Source organism: Nansenia antarctica (genome assembly GCF_963989245.1).
Source record: "Nansenia antarctica genome assembly, chromosome: 2".
NCBI classification, from domain to species: Eukaryota; Metazoa; Chordata; class Actinopteri; order Argentiniformes; family Microstomatidae; genus Nansenia; species Nansenia antarctica.
The window spans coordinates 2,734,346-2,743,977 of record NC_137675.1 but is presented as its reverse complement, the minus strand read 5'-3'; positions in this window follow the sequence as shown (position 1 = coordinate 2,743,977).

Below are 9,632 nucleotides of genomic sequence, written 5' to 3'. Positions count from 1 at the left end.
GAGGGTCTGACCCCCCTAATTAAGACTTTCACCCCCCCCCCCCTCCCCCCCGCCAAAGCGGTCAAACCAACAGGTGTGTGTGTGTCAGGGGGGGGGCATTTATATATCCTTCTTACCTGTAATTGTAAATATTACAAGATATTTCCCATATTAATGCCTGGAAGAATATTGTAATACGGTTTCATGCACCCCTAAAGTGGACCAAACCGTGCACCCCTAAAGTGGACCAAACCATGCACCCCTAAAGTGGACCAAACCATGCACCCCTAAAGTGGACCAAACCATGCACCCCTAAAGTGGACCAAACCATGCACCCCTAAAGTGGACCAAACCATTTCTTCACCCCATGCACACAGGTGCTGCCAATCAATAGCCAATTAGCCAATCAGGCACTTGATTGGCTGCACCTGGAGCTCAAAACAAGAGTGAATACCAACAGGAGAATCCATTGTTACGCTGTTTAGCATTGGCAGAGAAGTTCAGCTAGTTTCACTTGGGCGCTACCCACATAATCAGCACATAAAGGCAGGATCCTTACATCATTGTAAAGGTAAATAACTAGGCTTTCCAACGATATGAAATATGCCAATGCTAATTAGCATTATAACAGCAGAGAAATAATCGACCAAACACACATTTCCAAACTTTTCACCACTAGTTTCTTTTGTGTGGCTGTGGTGGTTTAGCTAGCCTGTAGTAGTGATGGGGGAAACGAAGCTTTCGACGCATTGACACATTCAACACAATTGTGTCGGAAAAAGTGTCGATCTATCGATGCAGTCGATACAGCAGCTCCATAATGCCATTTGCTGGTCAGGTCAGGGTATGGCGGCTGTATCGACTGATTCACAAGTCAAAATACAATAAGCCCACCGTCATCTGTGATGTCTTGTTCAATAGGCTAGGTGCACGATCTCACTACTTCCTGAAAAGCAACTGGTATGAACATATCCTGTCTCACTCTATTGGTTTAATTGATTAATCAGCTGTGCACTGTGTGTTCCAACGGTTTACCGCACAGCTGATTAATCAATTAAACCAATAGAGTGAGACAGGATATGTTCATACCAGTTGCCTTTCAGGAAGTAGTGAGATCGTGCACCTAGCCTATAAAGGTGCTGTGACGAAACTGTGTCGATGTGTATGTGGCCATATATGTGGTCTTAAATGTTGGTGTGTCTAGTAGACTATAATAAATACATATGAGTAAATAAATAAATGCAACTGTTGTGTCCATTTCTGATATGAATAGAATAGAATTTGCCATTTAGCAAATTAACGCTTTTAATCCAAAAGCTACTTAGAGGGACATTCCCCCTGGAGTAATTGTAGTACTCAAGGGCACACTAGTGGTGGTGTTTCAGGCAGGATTTTAACTCACAACCTTCCGATCACCAGTCCAATTCACTATTCACTCCACTATCCCCATGACATGTAAGGATACAAATCTGAATGACGTTTCGGCATGTGTGGGACATGGCTGTTTGACAATTGGAGCAGATATAAATGGTCCACATGTCATAACAGGGCCAACAGTGTTGGGACGTGCTCGTGGAACAGGGAAAGAGTGCAAAACAAGGCTATATTGTGGGAACTGGACAGACTTGTGCTTATGTGAACAATAACATATTTATTGCTTGTGTACATGAACAGGCAACGTTTTTCTTTTCTTTTATGTATGTGTATCTATCTGGGTGTTGCAATTATGAATCTATGACTATCTCTGTATGTTCTGTCTATCTATCAATATCTACCAATCTCCTGTCTGTTTATATCTCTGTCTCTGTCAATAATTGTATCGACGCACATTGCGTCGGAAGATCGACGCCGTGTCGTGACTACTGCGTCGAGCGTAACATCACTAGCCTGTAGTCTTTAGTTAGCCTGTAGTCTTTAGTTAGCCTGTAGTCTTTAGCTAGCCTGTAGTCTTTAGTTAGCCTGTAGTCTTTAGTTAGCCTGTAGTCTTTAGTTAGCCTGTAGTCTTTAGTTAGCCTGTAGTCTTTAGTTAGCCTGTAGTCTTTAGTTAGCCTGTAGTCTTTAGTTAGCCTGTAGTCTTTAGCCTTTTTAACTTTTACAATAGGCACTTTGTTTTCACTCAGGAACGCAGGAGTCTTACCTGGGGGGTATTCCATCAACGTCCCTAAAGGAAAATCCAGGCTTACTTTTTATAAGTCTCGTGAGGTTAGGGTTAGTGATTCATCAAAATAAGTCTGGTACTTTTTAGAAGTCTCAAGACTTATCAGAATAAGCCTGGATTTTCCTTTAGCAACCTTGATGGAATACCCCCCTGGTTGGTAATTGAACAATATTAAAACCCATGTGTGGCTGAAGGCTGAGTAATTGTCTTAGTCCAGATGTACGACTGCTTTACTGAACTCAGATCAGATTTCATTCACAGAGTCGACATGAGCGGGAAGGGGAAAGGAGATATCTTGTGATCGGAAGGTTGTGAGTTCAAATCACGCCTGAAGCCACACCACTACTAGTGTGTCCTTGAGTAAGACACTTAGCCCTCAGTTACTCCAGGGGGAATGTCCCTGTAATTCGTAATTGTAAGTCGCTTTGGATTAAAAGCGTCTTTAATTAAACAGAGTCAGTTGAAACTTGTAAGAATCAGGACTTCTTGACAGGTCTCTGTGGCTGTCATGCAGGCTTCATACTGAAGGGGTGTTCTCACTAGAACATTGAAATGGTGTTTAGGATAAAGTTCGCTTTGCTCTGCGTCGTTTGGAGCTGTGAGAACGTGCATTCTAAGTCGCTCCCGCAACAAACAACCGACGGATGCTCCGCTTGAAAAGGGTGGTTTCGCTTCGGTTAGAAACGACGCCTCCATCACTTTGCTTCGCTTCGCTTTCGGTGAGAACGCTGCTCGAGGAAGTCCCTAGGAAAACACTACGAGGTCATACACTACGACTCTCTCCTCCTCCAGGTCATACAGTATGCCTCTCTCCTCCTCCAGGTCATACACTATGACTCTCTCCTCCACCAGGTCATACACTGTGACTCTCTCCTCCTCCAGGTCATACAGTATGGAGGGATGATGATGTGAGGTTATGAAAGAGACACTGAAACAGCGCGCTTCTCTCTTATGGCGCATCACGCTGTCTGTCTAAACCCGATCAAGATACATAAGGCGCACACATACTGTATTACTGCACATATTTGTAGCCTATATGGCAGGATATGAACACATATTTGTAGCCTATACGGTGGGATATGAACAGATATTTGTAGCCTATACGGTGGGATATGAACAGATATTTGTAGCCTATACGGTGGGATATGAACAGATATTTGTAGCCTATATGACGGGATATGAACAGATATTTGTAGCCTATATGGCGGGATATGAACAGATATTTGTAGCCTATATGGCGGGATATGAACAGATATTTGTAGCCTATATGACGGGATATGAACAGATATTTGTAGCCTATATGGTGGGATATGAACAGATATTTGTAGCCTATATGGCGGGATATGAACAGATATTTGTAGCCTATATGGCGGGATATGAACACATATTTGTAGCCTATATGGCGGGATATGAACAGATATTTGTAGCCTATATGGCGGGATATGAACAGATATTTGTAGCCTATATGGCGAGATATGAAGGCCTTTTGCTATTGCACCTCAATAACACACAGACGGTCTCCTCGGAGGAGTCGAGGACGTTTGAACACGGCATCAGGCAAACCAAGACATCGGGAATTTAAGAGGCACATCAAATCCCTTTTGAAATAATTTCAAAAACAAATAAAAATCAATTGTAATATTTAAGGCCCGTTTGGGGTTTCAGCATCTTACCTTCCGTAATCGCTCATCCACCGACTACTGCGAAGTCCGTGCTACATCTTTGACATAGGAAGGAACACCGTCAAAGCAGATGACCAGGGATCTGGGTTACACACACACACACACACACACACACACACACACACACACACACACACACACCTCGGGATAAGATGTGTCTGTGTTCAGATATTCATCTGTTTAAGATGTTTCGTGTAGGATGTAGGATGTAGGATAGGTCTGCTCTATGCGCACCGTTACATCCACACAACAAGACGCGCAGCATCCATCCGACCGTGATTTAAAGCCCCGCCCTCTTCTCCTCCAGCAACATTTGACTGACAGGTCTCCAGCGGCTTTCGACCAATCAACGGTGACCTTAACCCCCACCTGCTCGACGATTGGACAGGTCCGCACAAAGGAGGAGAGAAATCGGGAACAGTTGGCTGCGTTCGTAGGTTTGCTCTGAGAGCGCCGGAGCGCACACTGGGTTCAACGTCACAAAGGGACCCGAGTCATTTGATTGGACAAGAGGCGTTCCATGAGTGCTGATCAGACTTCCAGAGCGTATTTACGAACGCACACGACGTTCTGCCTCCCTCCACGTAGAGGTGCGTTCAGTGTCGGGAGACGTTCACAATGTTGCAGATAAAAGTGTTACGTGTGAATCTCCGTTCAACAAACTCCCCTCTTTCATCATCACCATCCACCATCCCTTCAACGTGGCGTCAGAAATCGCGAAATAAAATCGATTTGGAATGCTCACTCACTTCAGATAGACGGTGTGTAGTTTTTTGGGGAATTATGTTTTGAAATCTTGACGGAGATGCTGAATAAAGGATGTGGTCATGATTATCCACTCCTGCAGTGGAGAGAAACATCCGCCAGATGGCGCCATCACACACATGCAGCGGCGCAGGCTCCGGTTACCTCATTTGACCGCCATGGAGCGCGGTGGTGTTAGACACACACTTAACCTACACGCATGCGCATCTAAACATTTACACATTTACAGAAACACACAGTCAGTCACAAAGTATTGGAGTGTAGGGAGAATATCAAGATGGCAAAGGAAGGGTAGATAAGTGTGTGTGTGTGTGTGTGGTGTGTGTGTGTAGGGGGGGCGGGTGTGTGTGTGTGTAGGGGGGGGGGGGGTTGTGTGTGTGTGTGTAGGGGGGGGGGGTTGTGTGTGTGTGTGTGTGTGTGTAGGGGGGGGGGTTGTGTGTGTGTGTGTGTAGGGGGGGGGGCATGGTTGGGGTCTAAATCCCCCCCAGCTTTCCATCCTCTAATCCCCTCGGTCAAGGACATCAGAGGATGAGTTTCCAACACCCACAGACAGACAGACAGACACACAGACAGACAGACACACAGACAGACACACAGACAGACAGACAGCAGTGGACATTGATCCCAAACAGAAGCGGGGGGAGGGGTGGGAGGGGAGGCTGGAGGTAGAGAGGGGGACACTGGGAGAGAGAGGGGGAGCTGGGGGGAGAGATGGGGAGACTGGGAGAGAGAGGGGGAGAAAGGGGGAGACTGGGAGAGAGAGGGGGAGAAAGGGGGAGAGAGCGGGAGACAGGGGGAGAGAGTGGGAGGCTGGGGGAGAGAGTGGGGGAGACTGGGGGAGGGAGGGGGAGACAGGGGGAGAGAGGGGGAGGCTGGGGGAGACTGGGGGAGACAGAGGGAGGCCTGGAGGGGGGAAGGGGTCCCCTGAAGTCTGGACTGGCTGCTGTTGCTATGGGTCACCAGGGAGCCAATCAGGGCACAGTCTGGAGTGTAATGGATCGACTGACTAACGACTGCGATCACTGCAGGTGGAACACACTGGAAACAACAGGTAACGTGATGTGATGTGATTTGATGTGATGTGATGTGATGTGATGTGATGTGATGTGATGTGATGTGATGTGATGTGATTTGATGTGATGTGATGGGATTTGATGTGATTTGATTTGACCTGACTTGATTTGATTTGACTTGATTTGACTTGATTTGATGTGATTTGATGTGATTTGATGTGATTTGATTGTGGTTCGTGGTGGGATGTGTTCTGTCTCTGTGGCAGGGGAGGCTGGCGGAGGTAGAAATGGGAGGCGGAGGGAGGGAGGGAGGGAGGCAGACACACGTGTGATGAGATCAGCTGAGCCCCAGGTGAGCTGGGTCACCATGGCGACAGTGTGACTCATACAAACACCCCCCCCCTTCAGAGACCTAACCAGATCCTGTCTGCTGCTGTCACACACACACACACACACACACACACACACATACACACCAGACTACACGCACACACACACACACACACACACACACGTACTAGAAACACACACACATACACACCAGACTACACACACACACACACACACACACACACACACACACACATACACACCAGACTACCTACACACACACACACACACACACACACCAGACTACACACACACACACACGCTCACATACACCCACACACGCACAGTTAACCTGCTGACGCTGTGTACCAGACACACACACACACACACACCGCCCTGAAGGCCAGACATGCAGTCATGGAGGACAGTATTGGCACCCCTGCACTCCTGTCAGATAACGCACCACCAGGGACCTGCTAACTAGCGAGCGTGCTAACACACCTCCATGGAGCAGCGGTGATGTCACCACAGCAGAGGCCCTGGGGAGGAAGTGATGTCATCACCATCTGACCAGACTCGGATCTGGAGAAGGAAACTGATTGATATAATATTAAAATATCTGTGTGGGTGGGTGGGTGTGTGGGTGTGGGTGTGTGGGTGTGGGTGTGGGTGTGGGTGTGGGTGTGGGTGGGTGTGGGTGTGGATGTGCTTGTGTGTGTGGGTGTGCGTGTTGGTGAGTGTGTGTGTGTGTCAGTGTGTGTTGGTGAGTGTGTGTGTGTGTTTGTGTGTGTGGATGTGCTTGTCTGTGTCGATGTGTGTGTGTGTCTGTATCTGTGTGTGTGTGTGTGTGTGTGTGTGTGGGTGTGGGTGTGGGTAGTTGTCTGTGTGTGGATGTGCTTGTGTGTGTGGGTGTGCGTGTTGGTGAGTGTGTGTGTCTGTGTGTGTGGGTGAGTGTGTGTGTCAGTGTGTGTTGGTGAGTGTGTGTGTGTGTGTGTGTGTGTGTGTGTGTGTGTGTGTGTGTGTGTGTGTGTGTGTACCATCAGTGTTTTTTTTACGCTACTTGGAGCAAAAACGAAAACCTGTCCAGAAAGGTTTGTTTGTGTCAGGTGATGGTATAAACTCTGACACTGAGAGACAGAGGCGCACTTCCCCCCATCACCAGGGCGTGGCGCTGTTCACACTGGTACCCACGGATGCACATCGCCTGTCTGCCACCGAAGGGGGGCGGGGGGGAGCTATACACATGGGAGGAGCGGAGGGGAGGAGAGAGAGAGAGAGAGGGAGAGAGGGAGAGAGAGAGAGAGAGAGAGAGTGATAGCTCCGAACCGCAGGGAACAGACAGCGAGTCCCCCTCCCGTAGCCCTCCACCCCAAGGTGTGTTCTCGGCGCGTCCGTGAGGAATGCTCTACCTGTCTCCGATGGTCTGATCTACCAGCCCCCCCCTACATCTCCCCCTTCCCCACAGTAACCACTGCTCTAGAACCGCCGCTGGATCTCCCGGCGACACGACGAGGAGGGGAGACGAGAGAAGCAACGCGGTTCCCCGGGAACATCTCACACGGTAAGCGCAATGTCATCCCATCTAGCTTGCTTTTTTATCCCAGATGTCCAACCCAACCCCGTGTCTAATCCACACACACACACACACACACACGCACACACGCACACACACACACACACACACACACACACACACACACACACACACACACACACACACACACACACACACACACACACACACACACAGCGCGCAGTTTAACACGGACTAACGGGGAATTAGAGAGACATGCAGCCGTCTTAGGGGCAAGAAAGAAGGGCAATAAATGGAGGGTGTTTGTGCTCATGCCGTCGCGTGGATGAGGGGGATGTGTTTGGGTTTTTGGAGCAGATCTATTTTTGTCCAGATGTTTTTTTTTTTCAACAACAGCCCGAGCGGGTTTCTCTCTCTCGTATTATTATTATAAACGGCGACTGTTTCTGTTATCTGGCATCGATTGCGGACTGAGAATGGAATCCATTAGCGACGGATTTACCATCTAAGGCGGGGGGGGGGGGGGGGGGGGGGGGGGGGTGGAGGGGAGGGGAGGGTGGAGGGGAGGGGAGGGGATGGGATGGGAGGGGGGTGGAGGGGAGGGGGTAGAGGGGAGGGGAGGGGGGGGTGGAGGGGAGGGGAGGGGATGGGATGGGAGGGGGGTGGAGGGGAGGGGGTGGAGGGGAGGGGAGGGGGGGGTGGAGGGGAGGGGATGGGAGGGGGGTGGAGGGGAGGGGGTGGAGGGGAGGGGAGGGTGGAGGGGAGGGGATGGGATGGGAGGGGGGTGGAGGGGAGGGTGTGGAGGGGAGGGGAGGGGGGTGGAGGGGAGGGGGTGGAGGGGAGGGGGTGGAGGGGAGGGGAGGGGGGTGGAGGGGAGGGGGTGGAGGGGAGGGGGTGGAGGGGAGGGGGTGGAGGGGAGGGGAGGGTGGAGGGGAGGGGATGGGAGGGGAGGGGGGGGTGAAGGGGGGGGGGGTCTGTGAAAGCGAGAGAGAAAAAATACCCGTTTTACTTTCAGACTGACCTTAATATCAACATCGACATACATAAGATTACAGCTGGCCGGCTGGAGAGAACAGTGAACAGTTGGCAGTCATCCTTTTGTATGTGTGTGTGTGTGTGTGTGTGTGTGTGTGTGTGTGTGTGTGTGTGCGTGTGCGTGTGCGTGTGCGTGTGCGTGTGCGTGTGCGTGTGCGTGTGCGTGTGCGTGTGTGTGTGTGTGTGTGTGTGTGTGTGTGTGCGTGTGTGTGTGTGTGTGTGTAGTGCAATGTTGTGACAATCTAACAGGAGGGAATGGGCGACTGTTGGAATTATACATCCTCTAATTCCTAGGCGGACTCCCAATGAGTGAGCCTGCATACACAAGACCATGTCTCTCTGTCTGTCTGCGGCGGGGCGTACCGCGCGCGTAGGATGCCTCTCAACCCGATGCGAGCGAGCGCATCACCAAACGCAGATATATATATATATATATAATATGTTATTATGGGAATTAAACGTCATGTGGTGTACGTCGTCCGTCCTCCCCGGGGAAACATGATCAGATGCATGTTGTGAGAGTGCCCTCATTCCTCGTTTGGCGTGTTGACTGCTTCGTCTTTTTGGACGAGAGAGAGAGAGAGAGAGAGAGAGAGAGAGAGAGAGAGAGAGAGAGAGAGAGAATCATCATAATGTTGTTGTTGCCATGTTCATTGCTCCGCCTGTGTGCTGTGCTGCTTTCTGAACTGGCTAGAGAAGAGTCAGGAACTGTTCGTTCATCGGTTTGAGTCCCGGCCCCGCCGGTGGCTAATCGGTTTGAGTCCCGGCCCCGCCGGTGGCTACTTGGAGGAGAGGGGGGAAAAAAAAAGCTTTTAAACATTTCATTTTCTCAGTCGGTAATAAGGTTTAATGTGGAAGCGGTAGAGCCCGGGCCCACGGCTGTTATTGACATTTTAATCACGGGAATGTATTCAGTTCTCCTTTTTCTAGAGTATTCTAAGCGCATGCAGTGGGTTTAAAAAGATTTTAAAAAAATGATTATTCTTATTATGATTCTTATTATGATTACGCACAGGGGCTGTGTGTGTATAGGCGCTAGACCTAAATGGAATACACTCAAAATGTAAATATCTGTCGAGGTGCTTTATGAACAGATTATCTTCGTAAGTTACAGGTGGGTATTGTTGGACTGTCGG